At 43.0% G+C, this 15,104-nt stretch overlaps 1 protein-coding gene across 7 annotated transcripts in view; it reads right to left on the reverse strand.

Moving 5' to 3' along the window:
* Positions 1-15,104, reverse strand: part of ZBTB20 (zinc finger and BTB domain containing 20) — a 465,108-nt gene that overhangs the window by 22,895 nt on the left and 427,109 nt on the right. For all 7 annotated transcript variants that reach the window (XM_075106546.1, XM_075106520.1, XM_075106537.1 and 4 more), the window contains 2 exons: positions 9,837-9,933; positions 2,444-2,631 (listed from right to left, as the gene is read on the reverse strand). The gene's annotated coding sequence lies outside the window, so the exon portion shown is untranslated. The remainder of the gene's footprint in view (positions 1-2,443; positions 2,632-9,836; positions 9,934-15,104) is intronic.

The following is a 15,104-nucleotide window of genomic DNA, read 5'->3' on the forward strand; positions in this document are numbered from 1 at the left end:
TTAATTAAGTTCTCCGTCATGTATGACTTTGCGCCACTTTTTTTTGCTAAGCGCTCGTTTCAGTAAGACCGGCATTCATACATTTGCTTAGCCTTTCTTCACCTCTGCCTTTTACAGCTGAGGAGCAGATGGCTATCATAGAGTTTTTATTTCCTATGCTTGGAAAAAGTATTTTGATCTGAATCGTTCCAAAAGCACCCTGATTTTTTAAAGTAGATTGGCTTCTCAATATTTCTCATAATAAATATGTGGTGGTGTTTTCTGCCAAGCACTAGTGACTGTGCATGTAAAATGATCAGTGAAGATTTCAAACTGATTTGAATAGGTGGCCCATAAAACCCAAGCCTTTTTTCCAGATACATGAACGAGGGGTTACGGAACCATCTGTACATCAGCGTATTTTTCCAAGAATTGATAAACCCTACCATGTTGACTCTTTCTGGGTGTTTTTGATATTTTCAATGAAAATGCCTCTCAAACTTCCTGTCTAATCTAGTTTTTAAGTATCTTCAAAATATTTACCATCCTCTAGAAAACTCCGCACCAGAATGAAGAATGTCCTTTGAAAATCAGATATCATCTGCAGGACTCTAACTGTATTTTGGGAACTAAATTCCAACAATTACTGAGATAGGACAATATTAATATGGAAATTATTATTTTTCTGAAAGAAAAACAAAACCCAACTTCGGTGTGAAGGGAGCATCTAACATAGGTTTGCAGTTTATTGATATTGGTATTGTGAATTTAGTAGGAATGGAAGGTGATTTGGGGACATTAAAAACTTTGGGGTCTAAAAGACTCTATTAGTCCAAAGAACAGGTAGAGCATGAAGAGCTGCAGGCTCCACCTCCCCCTACTGCCCTCAGCCAATATTCCTCACCCCTGAACTTGGCCACCTCAGAAAGCAAAAGCAGGAGTTCATTCTGCAAGTTCCCTACAATCACTGCTGGCCTCTGTCCTAAGGTTGCTTTCATGGGTTTCCATTTGTACTGTCAAAAACCATCAGTGTGAGGTTTCAAATCCCATTTACTAATGAACTCTTTCATCTTTGTGAATGGGATAAAGAGATTCTTTGTTTGAAAATAAGGATTATTTTTTCTTGTTCTGCTCATTTTTTGCATCTTTTCACAAGCTTTTTGTTTTCAGAAAACATTACAAGACAAAACTGTACCCCAGTTTTAACAAAGAGCCTGACATCTCCAATTTGAAGAGAATTCTTGTATATACTAAATTGCATGCTGCCTGCTGCTCAATTGTTTCACATCAATTTTCTTCTCCCCAAATCACCAGGTGAGATTTAGGAAAGTCTCCCCAGTATCTACCAGCTCTATTAAAATCAAGATCTCTAGAAGAAGTTCATAATGAATAAAGTCAGAAGCCAACAGGAATGAATTGCAGCTAAAGTGATTTTGATAGTGACGATCCCTAGAACCCGGCTGGTTCCAAGCTTGGCCCTCAGGCAGGATTTTTAAATAAAAAAAAGAAAAGGCTATACATACTTTTTAATCTGATTTTTTATTGTCATGCCCTGATTTTTTTTTATAGGCTTTTACAAAGTCTGGTTAGCTTCTGAGCTCTTGAGACCTGGTGCCATCATCTCTCCTTTTTTCCCCCTTGTAAATTTTACAACATCCTAAAACCACCGCAGAAGAGGTAAACTGTATACTCTAAAATTAGTGAATGATGAGGTTCACATCACCCTGCACATTCTTGCCTAAGAGACTTCCAGGCAGAGACCACTGTGAAATGACAGTGTTTTCAAGAGCTGACAGGTTATGTTCCGAGTTTCCAAAATCCAGTTTTAATCATTCCCTCCCTTATTTTTGTATTTTTTGGCAAAATGGAAAAGAACATTTTTAAAAGGCCAATTAACCCATGCTGAGTAATCTGAAAGTGAACGCACTCAAAACAAGGGCCTTGAACTGGTACAGCCACACAGGTCTACAAAGATTTTCCAGACTTTCACAGACTGATCCCCTCCACAAAACACTCCCCCCTTTCTTTGTGGAAATCCTTTACAATCCTGGGTGTCAAAGCCAGACACTTGGGAGAAAGCATCCCATTGCAATACAGCACAGGCTGAAAATCCCCATCAGTAGATATGCTTGGGTAACGAGAAGCATGTGACTACATGGAGAGGAATAACTACAGCTCTAGTTGGAAAGAGACACGCTTGAGGGGGTCTTCCCTTTTTCATTTGTAAGAAACAGCAACCTGACCCAACAACATGCTTTCAGCTTCCTCTAGCTAATTGCATTATCATGACCTTAACACAAAACACTGTTTCAGTGGTAATTCCCAAAGAAGGGAAAAGGTAAGTCCTGAGGAAGTCCTGCTTGTGCCATTATGGAAAGAGCATTCAATTGGTAAACCTGGTCTGCAGTAAGAGGCATGTTTTCAAGAACCCAATTGCAACCCAGCGGCTTGTTGGTGTACTCACAATCAGATGACCCTGTGTGTGTGTGCAGGTTTGTTGGTGAATGTGGTGAGTGGATGAGGGCCGGGCTCAGAGACAGAACAGCTTCAAGGTTCAGGCAGGGAAGGCCCGGCTTGGCGCTGCATGCACCCGTCTGAGTAATCTCATTCTCCTCAGACGCCTTCTGGTTTTCAGCTGTCTTGGGTTTCTTCCTGAAAATAAACAAAGAGACCTTTGAAGGGACTGACTGCATATTTGGGAAAAGGCATTTTTAGAATCTGTTAAAGATAACCTACTTCTCCCCCCCCCCCCTTTTCCCTTACAGGGAAGGAGGCAGGGAAGACTTTCCTCCATGCTTCTTGTTTGGAAACAAGCTGCTCCTTGTTTTGACTCTAATGCAATGGCCCTGAGACTGTTACAGCAAATAGGCCGAGCACGAAGCTCCGCATTCTGCCCCTACTGATGACATACAAAATGAAACTCATCCCAGTGGTTTAGACAGAGCTCCATTTGACAAATATTAACCAAGGCTATAGCATTCTGAATATAGAGTTATACAGAAATGTAATAGAATTGTCTGAAAAGCAAACAAATATGTAAGTTTCCAGTTCAAAATGTATCAGCGTAAAGACTCATTTTGTAGGGAAAAGCACTGAAGTAATTTTGGGATGCAGAGGTCATCTAAGTAAACCATGAAGATTTAGAGCCTGAAACGACAGGCTATCAGCACAGAGCATGAGAGCTCTCAACACCTCCCTCCATCCAGGACCTCTGAGCATTTTGTAAACACAGGGAATTAAGCCTCAGAGGAACATTATGCACTGAGTTAATCACCACCTTCGTTTCACAGATGGAGGAACTGGGGCACAAAGAGAAGTTGCAGGTTTCAAATCACACAGCAAGCACTCTGAATGGAGAGGCAAACATCCACATCTCACTGTTTCACTCAGTTTTACAGGTGAAGGTGCTCACTCCTAGGCTCCCAGAGGGAGGTTGCTACTGAGCCAGCTCAGGCTGCAGCCTCCAGCCGGGGACACCACTGCCCTGACCCAGCACACAGCCATGGCACCCGGGCAAACATCCAGCAGCTCCCACTGCGCGCCAGGGCGGGTCTGTGGCCACGCTTGCAAGAGAGCAGCAGGAGCTGGGGAGGCCAAAGCTGTTAAAATAAAATGCTGTTATCTCCTGCTGGCACCCGAGGCACGAGCTGTGGCAGGTCGCCCTGGGATCAGGCCCTTCTCAAGGCAGCACCTCGCGCCACTGGACAGCCATGGTTTTGGGGCAGCATCTGGCCCAAGCGAGGGTCAACCCTGAGCATGGAGGTGCTGCTGGAGCCAAGGCGGTCCTGCCCGGCACCCACCCAGGCCCCACATGCGTGGTCCTGGCTCCCCTTCTGCTGGCAAAGCCCTTCTCGACAGGGACAGACTCCCCTCCTGAAGGGCCAAGGCGGGAGCGTCTTCCCCCCACATGCCCTGCTCTCCTGTGTCCCACCTAGCACCGCATGCAGCTGATGTGCTGAGCTGGCCTCTAGAATTTTAAACAACTCCATCTTACAGCAAGAAAAGCCCCACTCCCGCGGGAGCACGGGGAACAGGGAAGAAGGGAGCGGACCCCCGGCCGGTTACATAAAGGCATTATGTAAGGGCGGCACGCCCGGCCGGGGGCAGGGCCGGGACCCAGCGCCATTTCCCGCCGGCCGCCGTCGGGGGGCAGCATCCGCCTGGCCTTGGCCTGCCCCGGCCGCCCACCCCGGTCAGCACCCACCGCCCCGAGGTGTCTCCCAGGCCGGAACGTGAAAGCTCTGGGAGAGTAGGGAAGAAAAATTGTAATTATAATAAAAATAATAATTAAAAAAGAGTTAAACAGGCCAAAAAGAAGTAAAACAAATGCCACATCGCCCCCCACCCTCTGAGTCCCCCAGGAGGTGCTGGGCCCAGTTGGCCGCTGGCACATTCCTTGGGCTGAAGGGATGCCCCGTCGGCGGCCAAAATGCGGAAAAGGTCCCAGACGGACAGGGTTCTGGGGTGCTGCAGAGGAGCTGAGCTCCTCAGGTGAACCACCACCAACAGAGGGGTAGTGCTGATAACACTGCAGCTGCTGGCAGTTCTGAGGCATTTTGGATTACGGGGGTCAAAAATCCCCACGCATGGGATGGGCAGATGGTACTGCTGCTGTATCCTCCAGATAGATAATCAATATGCTCAAAATATACCGGGCTAAAGTCTAATCTGATCTAAATCAATAGGAGATGACCAAATGGGCCTTACTTAAAGTTGTAGATGTATAGCACAGGGCTGAACTGATTTATCCCATTTTAAATGGAAGGAAAATCAAACCATTTAAAAGCGTATTTTTTTCCTGAAGAGTAAACAGAACATCTCATCACTCCAAGCTCGGGCATCCTTCCATCTGTTCCTCGTTCTGTCACCAGGATCCATCTCTTACTACATGGATGAAGATGCATGAGATGCAAAGCTTGTACATAAGCACATATATTTTAAAGTACATGGACTGCATATGTTTTGTTCATTATGGTCTGTGTCGATCCTTGGTGTACAAACTCTAGGACATCTTCACGTGCCTCATTTCCAGATCTGTTGACTTTCTCATGTGCAGCCAGCATGCACCAGGGGCTGTGTACAAACCCCTGTTCTTTTACAGCATACCCAAAAAGCTTTCAGATAGCATGGCCTTTTGTCCAGGCAGCAAAGGATGTACGTAGGTTAGGCTGTAGGGTTAGACTCTGGATGTGCGGGGTAATGAAGTCCCTTGCGCCTGGAAGCTGAACTGCCATATTTAAAGTCTGTTTTCAGCTCAAGAGTTAACCCAAGTTACACGCTTGGAGTACAGCCTCTGACTCCAGCTCTATCCACACACAAAGGCACCTCCCCTGGGCAGGATGCTGTTGTTATTTGCATGGTAGGGGCTCAGTCTGACTTGTCGGCCGCTAGCCATAGTTGGTTTGTTAGACCAAGCACTGACTAATGCTTCGGCATGTGGCTGATCGTGCGTGTGCCTCCCAGGCCTTCAAAACTCATTAGAGGGACAGGTTAAAAAATACTCTAGCAACAGGTAGAGACATCAGTGAAGCTGTGCACAGCGCCCCCTGTTTCCTCCTTTCCAAACCTCTTTATTTTCTACTTTGCTCTTAAGGCTGACACTATGTTATCAAGACACTGTTGCATCATCACTTTTGCACATCAGAGTCTTGAAGCTTGGTGACTTGTGCTCACTAGGATGGGGAGAGAAGCAGTGCTGCAGACTGGCACTGGAGATGATAACTCTCCACAGCAGTTCTCCATTTCTCTTACGCTGTTTAGACATGCCCTGCATCTCAGTAACACCCAAGAGGAATGTGGGCTTCCACATGAGGAAGGCTGAGTAAGTGAAACAGCCGAGTCAGCTAAGGATCTAAAGAAAACTTATCAGAAAAGAAAAGTCCTGGGGACACTGTGATCAAAACCACCTATGAAGAAACCCAAACAAGGTTCTTCTCCAGTCTGCAATGCCAGACTGCTGTTGCCAGCAAAGGAGAATGGGCAAAGCCAGACAAATCGTCCTATTGCTGTGATCTTCATCTATCCTAATTAAATATTCTTACATTCACTTACATAGTCTACTTCTATTGCTATCTTATTGCTGTAGTCTTCACAGGGAGAGTTGTTAAGTGTTGGGTCAGGCTGACAAGCCAGGTTGTGGCATCTCCATCCTTGGAGATTTTCAAAACTTAATTGAACAAGGCCCTAAGTAACCTAATGCAACTTGGAAGTCAGCCCTGCTCTGAGCAGGGAATTGGACTAGAGACCTCCAGAGGACCCTCCCAACCTAATATTTTTCTGATTGCACACTTCTATGAAACTTCCATCAGCAAGCTCTCTAATACATGTCCCTGTTCCACAAGGTAAAATGGCACACTAACTGTGGAAGAGTATGACTGTCTTAGCTATGTCAAAAACCCTGAAAGCACAGGGAATAGGAGTGAGAATAAAACAAGTAATAAATAGTTTGTAGAACCTTCCCAAATTCTACCTACTTATGTACCATTCCTGGACTTCACTGATTGACAGTCCTGTGTCATTACTTCTATTGTGAGGGTTGGCCTACCTTGCTACTTTGAGTTCACGTGATTATGTTCTTTTCTACAGACTAACCCCAGAAATAAGAAGTTTGCTATTTACTTGTTGCTAAGGGCAATAAAAGTTGCAACTTATTTGCGATAGACTTGGGAATGTGCAAGGGGCTCCAGTCTGATGTCCAGTTCTCTCCTGAGCTCCAACACATAAACCTGTGGTATATCACAAGTCCTTCCAAATGCTGCACTCATTCTTAAAATTATTAGAGGGCCATCATCGTCTTTGCTTCTTGTGAAGGACAGCAGAAGGCCAACATAGCAAAGAGATGGCACTTCTGTATATGGACCCAATGCACAGATTCCTGGAAGTTGGGGACAGAAGAGATGCTGACCTTTCTAATCTAATCTAATTCTTGAGGATCACCACAGAATTCACATTTACTACAGATTTACAAGAGATTTATCCATCTGTTTCTAAACATCCTACCTACTCCATCTCTTAAATTTTCTATCCTATGTCTGGGTACTTTTCTTTTGTATGTATTCACTTTCAGCACTCCCTTATATTCATTGTGTTACTTCTCATTATGTTAATTTACACCACTTAAAAGATATTCTCTCCTTTCTTGATTGTATGCTCTCCAGTACCTAATATCAGGCTAACTGCATCCACTGTCATCCCTGAAACTGAACTGTGCATATCAGCACTTTCCAGCTCATGTGTAAAACAAAACCTACAATCACTGCCATCTTTTTATTTCTGTTTTCTGAAACTCCTCTGTCACTATCTTCATTGCAGTGAGGCACTCCCTCCTTGCCATGTACCTTAACGCTACACTACCATACAAAAAGGTCTCAGATGGTGGACAACTCAAAATGCTGCAGCTACTCCAATGATTTGGGCACTGTCTGCAAACAGAATAGGCTCCTTTCTGTTTAATTTGAAGGCAGAACAGAGAATATTTTGGATGTCCTAACCTCTGAGCTACCTAGAAACTAATTACTATTAAAACCCCTGCTACACTTCCCCCTTTTTGCTGCCACTCATGCATTCATCCTTCTCCCCCCTAACCCTCCGCCTGCTCTCCACACATGATTTCTTTGCCTGTATCTCCCTTGCAATCATTACTTGAGTTTGGAATGAATTTCCCCTCAATGAATTAACATGGTCTTACAGCCTGGCCACCAAATCAAGTCTCTGTCAAAAACAGGCAACGTTATGTTGTTGTACTTTTCACACAGCAGCTATAACTAATGCTTGAACCTTTCCTTACTCAGAGAACAGCTCTTCGTCCTGTGGAGACACCAGGTTAGCGATGAACAAATTAGCTCAGGTATAGGAACCAGCATAGCTGCGCAGAACCCACAGTAGCATCCTGGCTCTCAGGGGAAGCTATGATAATGTGACTGTATGAGAATAATACTACATAATGAACAATAATGAGGCAGTTTTCAGCCTCTGAATACAGGGAGGGCTGGGTCACCAACCAGACCTTTGTTCATCGCATACTAAACAGCAGAGAGGGAACACGCCACAGGGTTGCTGATGTTGTTACAAGTGCTGCTGCTGGCTGAGTCTGCCCACCCATGTTCCAGGCATTATTTCTCCTCCTCGCAGATATGGCATCACCTTCTAGTAAGTGCCCTCAGGTCAGAGATGCCTGTAGTGCCCAAGCGCTGCACTTAACTCACTGGTGTACGCTTTGTCTGTAACCTTAGTAATTCACAAAGACTGTATGTAATTAAAAAAAGCCCTGGCTTTTCAGATCCTAAAAATATAAGAGTGTGAAAATAGTTTATGTTTGATTTTAGGCAATATTTTTCCCAAGTGTTCTGCTGCACATTCTTCCTCTGCCTGTGTGCGACTAACACAGCTCCCGATATCAGTGCTTATCACTGCCAGTGTTGTGTCTCTTCCAGACATGACATTGACAATACATATTTAGAAACTGACAAAGTAAAAGAGAGAGAGAGAGGAGTACAATCATTGAATATGAAAAAAAAAAGTCCGAAAGAACAGCGAAAAGTGCTATCTTTTCTGCCCAGAGACCTCACCTCAAAAATCAGGGCACACTGAATTCAAGGGCTGCAGGTGAAGATTCCTGAGACAAGCTCACTTTAAACCACCTGCGCCATCCCAGTTTTCTTGCCAGAAGTGTTGCTTCAGTAGTTAGAAGTCCTGCACAGGCTGACTGCCTGAATATTCACACAGCTTCTCTGATGATTTTGCAGCCACATTGATCTTCATGCTGTTACAGCTACATGACTGGCAGTTTGTTTAAAATCTCTGATTGCAAGTTTGTGTCATACAATGGAAAACACAAACTCCTGAAAACATTGCCATAAAATGAAATATGAAAGAGAAATCCCAGCAGAACACTGCAGAGCAAGAATGGGAGGCACGGAGAACTGACAAGAGAGGCCCGATGTTCTAGTGCAATAAAAGCCTGGAAGATTTAATCAACACGGAAAAGTAAAATAACCTCCAAAATCCCATACAGGAGTCTGATTAACATAACTAAGTTAAATTCAGAGATTAAGTTAAACTAAGATTGAAATTTGCTGGGACTCTTTCAGAACTGAAGTGGGGTTTATATGCCCCCAAATTTGTCCTTTTTTCCATCTAAACCACAAGACTCATGAAAGTTAGGCCCCACCTACAAAACTTGCCTGACTTACAACCTCAGAGCATCTCAGCTACACCAATATTGCAACAATACTGGCAAGCACTGAGAATTGATCATAATTTACCAAAACTATGAGCTCTACAGGGGGACAAAAAGTGCAAGTAACACAACTGATAATTTCAGAGCTTAATAACAGCACAACACAAAGTCAGAATTCTCTCAGGCATCTTTACCTATGTAATCCAGCCAAAACTGCCAAACTGTAATGGCCTTAAATCATAAATAACACAAGGCCCAGAAAGCACAGCATAAGCCTTTAAGGAGTTGCAGTAAATTCAATCTGTATTGCATGAAACACCAACGAGAGGAAAGGTGTCCTATTAAAAAGTAGTAAGAATAAAAATGATAAACACTCTGAAGATAAACATGGATGAACGAACTAGAACAGCACAAACTGGAGCAGTAAGCAGGGAGAACCTGCCAAACTAAAAGATACAAGTAGATCAAACCAGCCACTGCTGTGAGGCTATGGCTTAAATATTTAACAGTTTTTTATTGACATATTTTTTGCCCACATATTTCCTTGCAAATGTCAAAAGCAAAACTTAGCTTACCCTCATCAGTAATGCTCACAGGTGCTGCAGTTTGTTTTTGTTTTTTAAAGATGTCTTTTTTTGCTGAAACAAGAAGTCTTTTATAAGAGATAAAATATACTTACAGTGGTTTCCAAATGGTATCACTCTTCAGGTAAATTACTCCAAGCCTTGGACCTAGTGCAGACGTTCATTGGGGCAGGGAACAGAGAGAGGCTGTGTCTGTACCAGAAAGAACCAAAAGGAAAGGTCAGGGGGAAATAATAATTATTTACTGAGAGCAAGAAAACTTGCTGCAATGCTAACTGGCATTCTCCTCTGTCAGTACAGCTGGCTGCAGCCTGGTAGGGCTGAATTCTTCTTGCTTCAATCCCTCCAGCCCCGGCTGCAAATGACAACAGAGTCAGTCCCCAGTTACCCCAGTCTGCCCATGCAACCTATTCTGGTGAAGTGAGGAGAGGGAGGATTAGCCAGCAAAGCGCTATCAGTAGGATTCATTCTGAGAAGTTGCTCACTCTAATGGCATGAGCACGGAGCAGTGATGGAGAGCTAGCACAAACTTGGCACTCAAGTGCATCTCATCAGAACAACAAGGCTAGTCCTGTTCAGAGCAGCAACAAACACTTCCTCTGGACTGAAAGGCAGGAAAAGGAAGGCAAAATCCTCCTTTGCTTCTTTTGCTGTCTTTACATCACAAAAATGATGGCTCATATCAAAGCAGAAACCCCGCTTATCTCCCATCAGCCACCAGGTCTACTGCGGTGAGACCAGTGAAATAACTTATTGTCAGCCTTTCAGGAAAGATTCAGCTCGGCAGCAGTTTTATGTCTGGAATCTCCTGAGCTAAAGAGGGAGTTGGACTCAACGGACTAATACAGAAAGGGATCCAAAGAAAAACCTCAGCTCCAATATTTGTTAGAGGGTCATTTCACCACCCAGAACTAAGTTTTTGGGAGTATTTACATTTTTGGGGGACTTGAATCCCTCTCTAGACTAACAGAACTCCTCCTTTGCTAACTTCTTATGATCTTTGGGTGGCTCGTTGTGGATGTTGGAAGTATGTCTGAAGTTAACATCCAGGGACAGAATTAAATCTTGCTCACTTCACTTATGCAAAGAACTCCTGGGACATGAGCATATTCAGTCCTACTGCCAGTGAAGCCAATGGTGCTATTTCCATGAATACATGATTTTGCCTACACTGATCAGACAAGAAAATCAAATATTTGCTTTACCAAAGAAATCAAGAGGGTGAACAAAAAAATGATAAGATATGTAATTGTTATTTCACAGGTGGTTAATGTCACTGTGCAAGCTGGAATTTATGTCTGTAAATGCAACACAATAAAAAAACCCCACTGTTTGTGCAGCCGGAACACTGGAATGAACACCAGCTGACACAATGAAGGATTTTAGATGACACTGTAATAATGTACTTCACAAAATATACATTCGGTTTTATGTTCAATTTATACATTTTGTAATGATGACGTTTATTGGTGACTGGGATATATGCTACCTATTGATTTCAACAGGCTACATGGAATCTGGCAGCTACACTTCACAGGGGCTCAAGCAAACATTTTCTTTGATTCCAGTTTTTGTGGGTTCTGCCTTCTTGAATTCTGCTTTGAATTGCAGATTGAGTAAATTTAAACATGAAAAAATAATCCTCAACTCAGCCTGAACCTCTGAGTTTCACCAGGGCTTGGGAAACGAACCATATGCCAGCATCAGGTTAGCTCAAAAGAATTACATGAAACAGTGACACCTTTGACCACTACCAGGGGTTGAATTTCAAAGGTGCACTAACACCCAGGGATTCTGTACATTAAGTCCTTGCTATCACTCAGCACGGCTTACTTTCAAGCTCTCCTTCCCACTTCCATATATGCCCCACCTGTTCTGTCAGTGCTGACCTTGCTTCTTATATCCACTTTGCACAAATCAATCTGTCTTTTATCTGGCTATTGCTCACCTTTTTAAGGCATAAATCCTATGTCCTTTAAGAAGTGCCCAGTACTTCAGTTAACATGCATTTTTAGCTTGTACTAGGAGCAGAAAAATCACAGGATCAGGTCTTTAGTCTTTACTTCGGCAGAACTCCTGCTCATTTCACTCCTAATTTCACACAAGTGAAGCCTAAGAACTGAATGTACTAATCGTGCATATTTTGTCACCTCTCTTTTTGTGTCATTACTGCTCTTCCAATCTCTGGGATCCCAATCCAAGTGGCTCTCAACTGTAGCACTGCCTAGCACTCAATCTGGCTTCACATCAAGGGTCAGGCAGACAAGTTGTTAAGAGATGGGCTGTTCAAAGTCTTCTACAAAATCTGGGCACTAAAATCTCCATGAAAGGCAACACTTAAAATATCTTCATTTTTCTCCATCATTTTTGCTATGGACTGGGAGGATACATCTCTTTTCCTACACTGTGATGAGCATAAAGCACTGAGATCATCAGCAGTTGATAGGTACATTTTAAGTACATAAATCAATAAAGCTGATAGTGCTTTAGAAGACATGGGGAGTGCAGCAGAGAAGGGAACACCTCCAAATTTTAATAAAAGTCTTAATCTAGCTAGGGAAAAATTAGAGGAAAAGGATTTTTGACCATGAGAAGACTGGGCAAAAAGAGAGGCAAGCAGGACAACAGAGGAATAGAATGTGTGACATTGGGTTAAGTCACTTCTCCCTTCTCCACCTGGGCTCCTCTAGCCAGAAAAGGAAAGCATTTACATTTCTGCTTCATGAGGTAGTGTGTGCTTAATTAAGATTTTGGAGGATAAGTTTTCTGCATGAATGCATCCCAGAAATGCAGACTCTTATTACTTAAATATTTCCACTAATGATAGTAACTTGGGCATTTTATATATGCTCACTTTTATTCCACCTTGCTCTTTCCAAGCTTTATCCAGTAATTTAGAGGGTGTAAGAAACATTAATCGTATTACTGTTTTTATTAAGGAAGGTCCGTTTTATGATAGCAGCGATGTACTACAGATTGTGATTTAAGACATACGCTTTAGGTCAATTCTATACTGGCTTCAGTGGACTTGCAGTGGGCATAAAGTCAGGAGAAAATGTGGCACTTTACATAATAATGCTGATGATTAATGGGCTTCTGGACCATAACTCCATATTCTGAGGCACTGATTCTCCTTCTCCTCCTGCCTGAAATTTGTGTCTTGACCCTTTCATCTCTTGTTAGCTACCTTTCCAGAGCTGTTCATTAATCAGCACCATTGATCTGATGTGGTCTGTCATATCATATTACATAAAACACACATAAGCAAGCATTGGCCTGACTCTGCTCTTTACATAACACACCATCACAATATTTCCTTTACAGATGTCTTAAATATTATAAACATCAATTTCCTGCTGGTGCTTGGTCCTGAAATTTGCTTTTTCTAGGTTGGTTCCCCGCAGGACCTTTCTATCTCTCCCCTGGCTGTACTTCGTTCTGCTCAAAGACACCATCAAACACCTTCAGTATTCCCTGTTTGTTAGGGGCACTCATATGTCTGACCTGCAAGAGACAATCAGCAGAACAGCTCTTTCTCTTTGCTTAAGACCTGGTACCACAGTTTTCTGTTACTTTCTCTGAGTGAGTCTTGATCAAGGGGACTAAATTTTTTAGTTAATTGCTATTTATTTTATTCCCAAAATACTCTTTTCTCTGATATTTCAGAAGTCTGCTTCCTTCTGCCTTTCCTGTGATCCCTAGCAATGAAAAAACTAAAAGATGAGCTTCTTGTGAGCTTATTTCTGATTATTCTTACTTGCTGTGCTGGCACAGTGCTGTCTATCATGATGCAATGGAAAATAAGAACTTGCTAGTACCACAGAAGTTAGCGTGTCTGATCTTAATCCACCTATCATATAGATCTCTTGAGTAACGTGGGGTCAGTTTTAATTGACACTTTCACAATCATGATATAATTTCAGACTGAGCTGTCTAGGCTAAATGCAGTTCTTTTTTGTTCACTTTTTCTCTCCAGGGGTAGCATTTTGGGTGAAATTCTTAATGCAGCAACGAGAAGGAGAAGATGAGAACAGCAGTGTTAGACATCAACAAATGTGATTTGAGAGTCAACTTGCTGCATGAAGTGCGTTATTCCAGATATATTTTACTGTTTCTTTTTCAAAAGGCGGTACATCCTCTGACTAGGGCAGACTGTGGCACTCATGTTACATGAAAAAGGTTAGGCCGCTGTCCACCTGTAGGTAGATATCCACAGTGTCTTAAACAGAGATCAAGATGGACAGTTATGTAAAACACACCTTTCCAACAGAGGCCAGAACTTGTACCATAGAAAACATAAAATTTAGCAAACAGGACACACTATCAGAAGGCATGAATTTTTCACAATAGTCAGGGCTTCATCTAGGAGAGGAAGCTGCTCATTTCTATATTCTACTGGGAACACTATATGTCCACTATCAGTAACTGGGCCAGAAATTCAGAAATGAATTTGTTAATGGATTAGAAATTTGCAGAAAGACTGTTTAAAGAGGCTGGACTGCTCTAGCCTGGTAAAGGCCAATTTCCCACAAGGACATCTTTGCAAATGTACTAGAGAAAAAAATATTTCCCTGAAGTCCCAGGGGTACTTACTGAAATCTGGAATAGCAACATAGTTTGTAGTAAAGTCTACATCACGTTCCCACTTTTTGTCTCACAAACCCTCTATTACTTGTCTGTATCCATTTCTCTCTCCCGTTGTTCACTGCCCTTTATCTGATACTATAGAATTTCACTTCCCTTAAGCTGCAATTCTTTTCTTAAGTTTGAATTTGGCACTTGGAACAGGCATTCTCTAGGTTTCACTTTCATCTGTTGATTGTTCTGATACCTCTTTCTATTTGTAAGTGGTATTCTCAATGCAACAGCTAACCATAGCTAGAAGCTAAGGCCCAAAAGTATAACTCTTCTCCTACTGTTTTTCCTTTCCACCCCGCATGCCAAATGGCCCCTCCTGCCCTGGGCAGTGGTACAAGGTCTCAACCCTGAACTTTTGGAAAAGTTCTCTCTCACTTAAGAATTGGGGTGCTGCCTATTTTCCATTAATAAAGATCTCATCATGCTTAGTGTGTTGGGTGAATAAACCCTACACTTGCAGAGAAATGGGTTAGATGGTGCCCAAGCAGAGCAGGGCTAGAGGGGCCCTGCCTTCAGCCCGGTGGAGGAAGGGGACAGCCAGTTTTACTTGTCTGTGTGGATCCGATGGCCTGGTACATCACACCCACAGGAGTATAACGCTCTAGTGGACACAGTGCACCCTAATGACATCAAGCTAAACAGGGGCAGAACCTATATATTTCTGGAGTGACCGGGGGATCCCAACAGCTAACTGTATTGGAGGCTGAAGTGACTCTAACCGGGAA

This window comes from Phalacrocorax aristotelis, chromosome 1 (assembly GCF_949628215.1).
Source record: "Phalacrocorax aristotelis chromosome 1, bGulAri2.1, whole genome shotgun sequence".
Classification (NCBI taxonomy): Eukaryota; Metazoa; Chordata; class Aves; order Suliformes; family Phalacrocoracidae; genus Phalacrocorax; species Phalacrocorax aristotelis.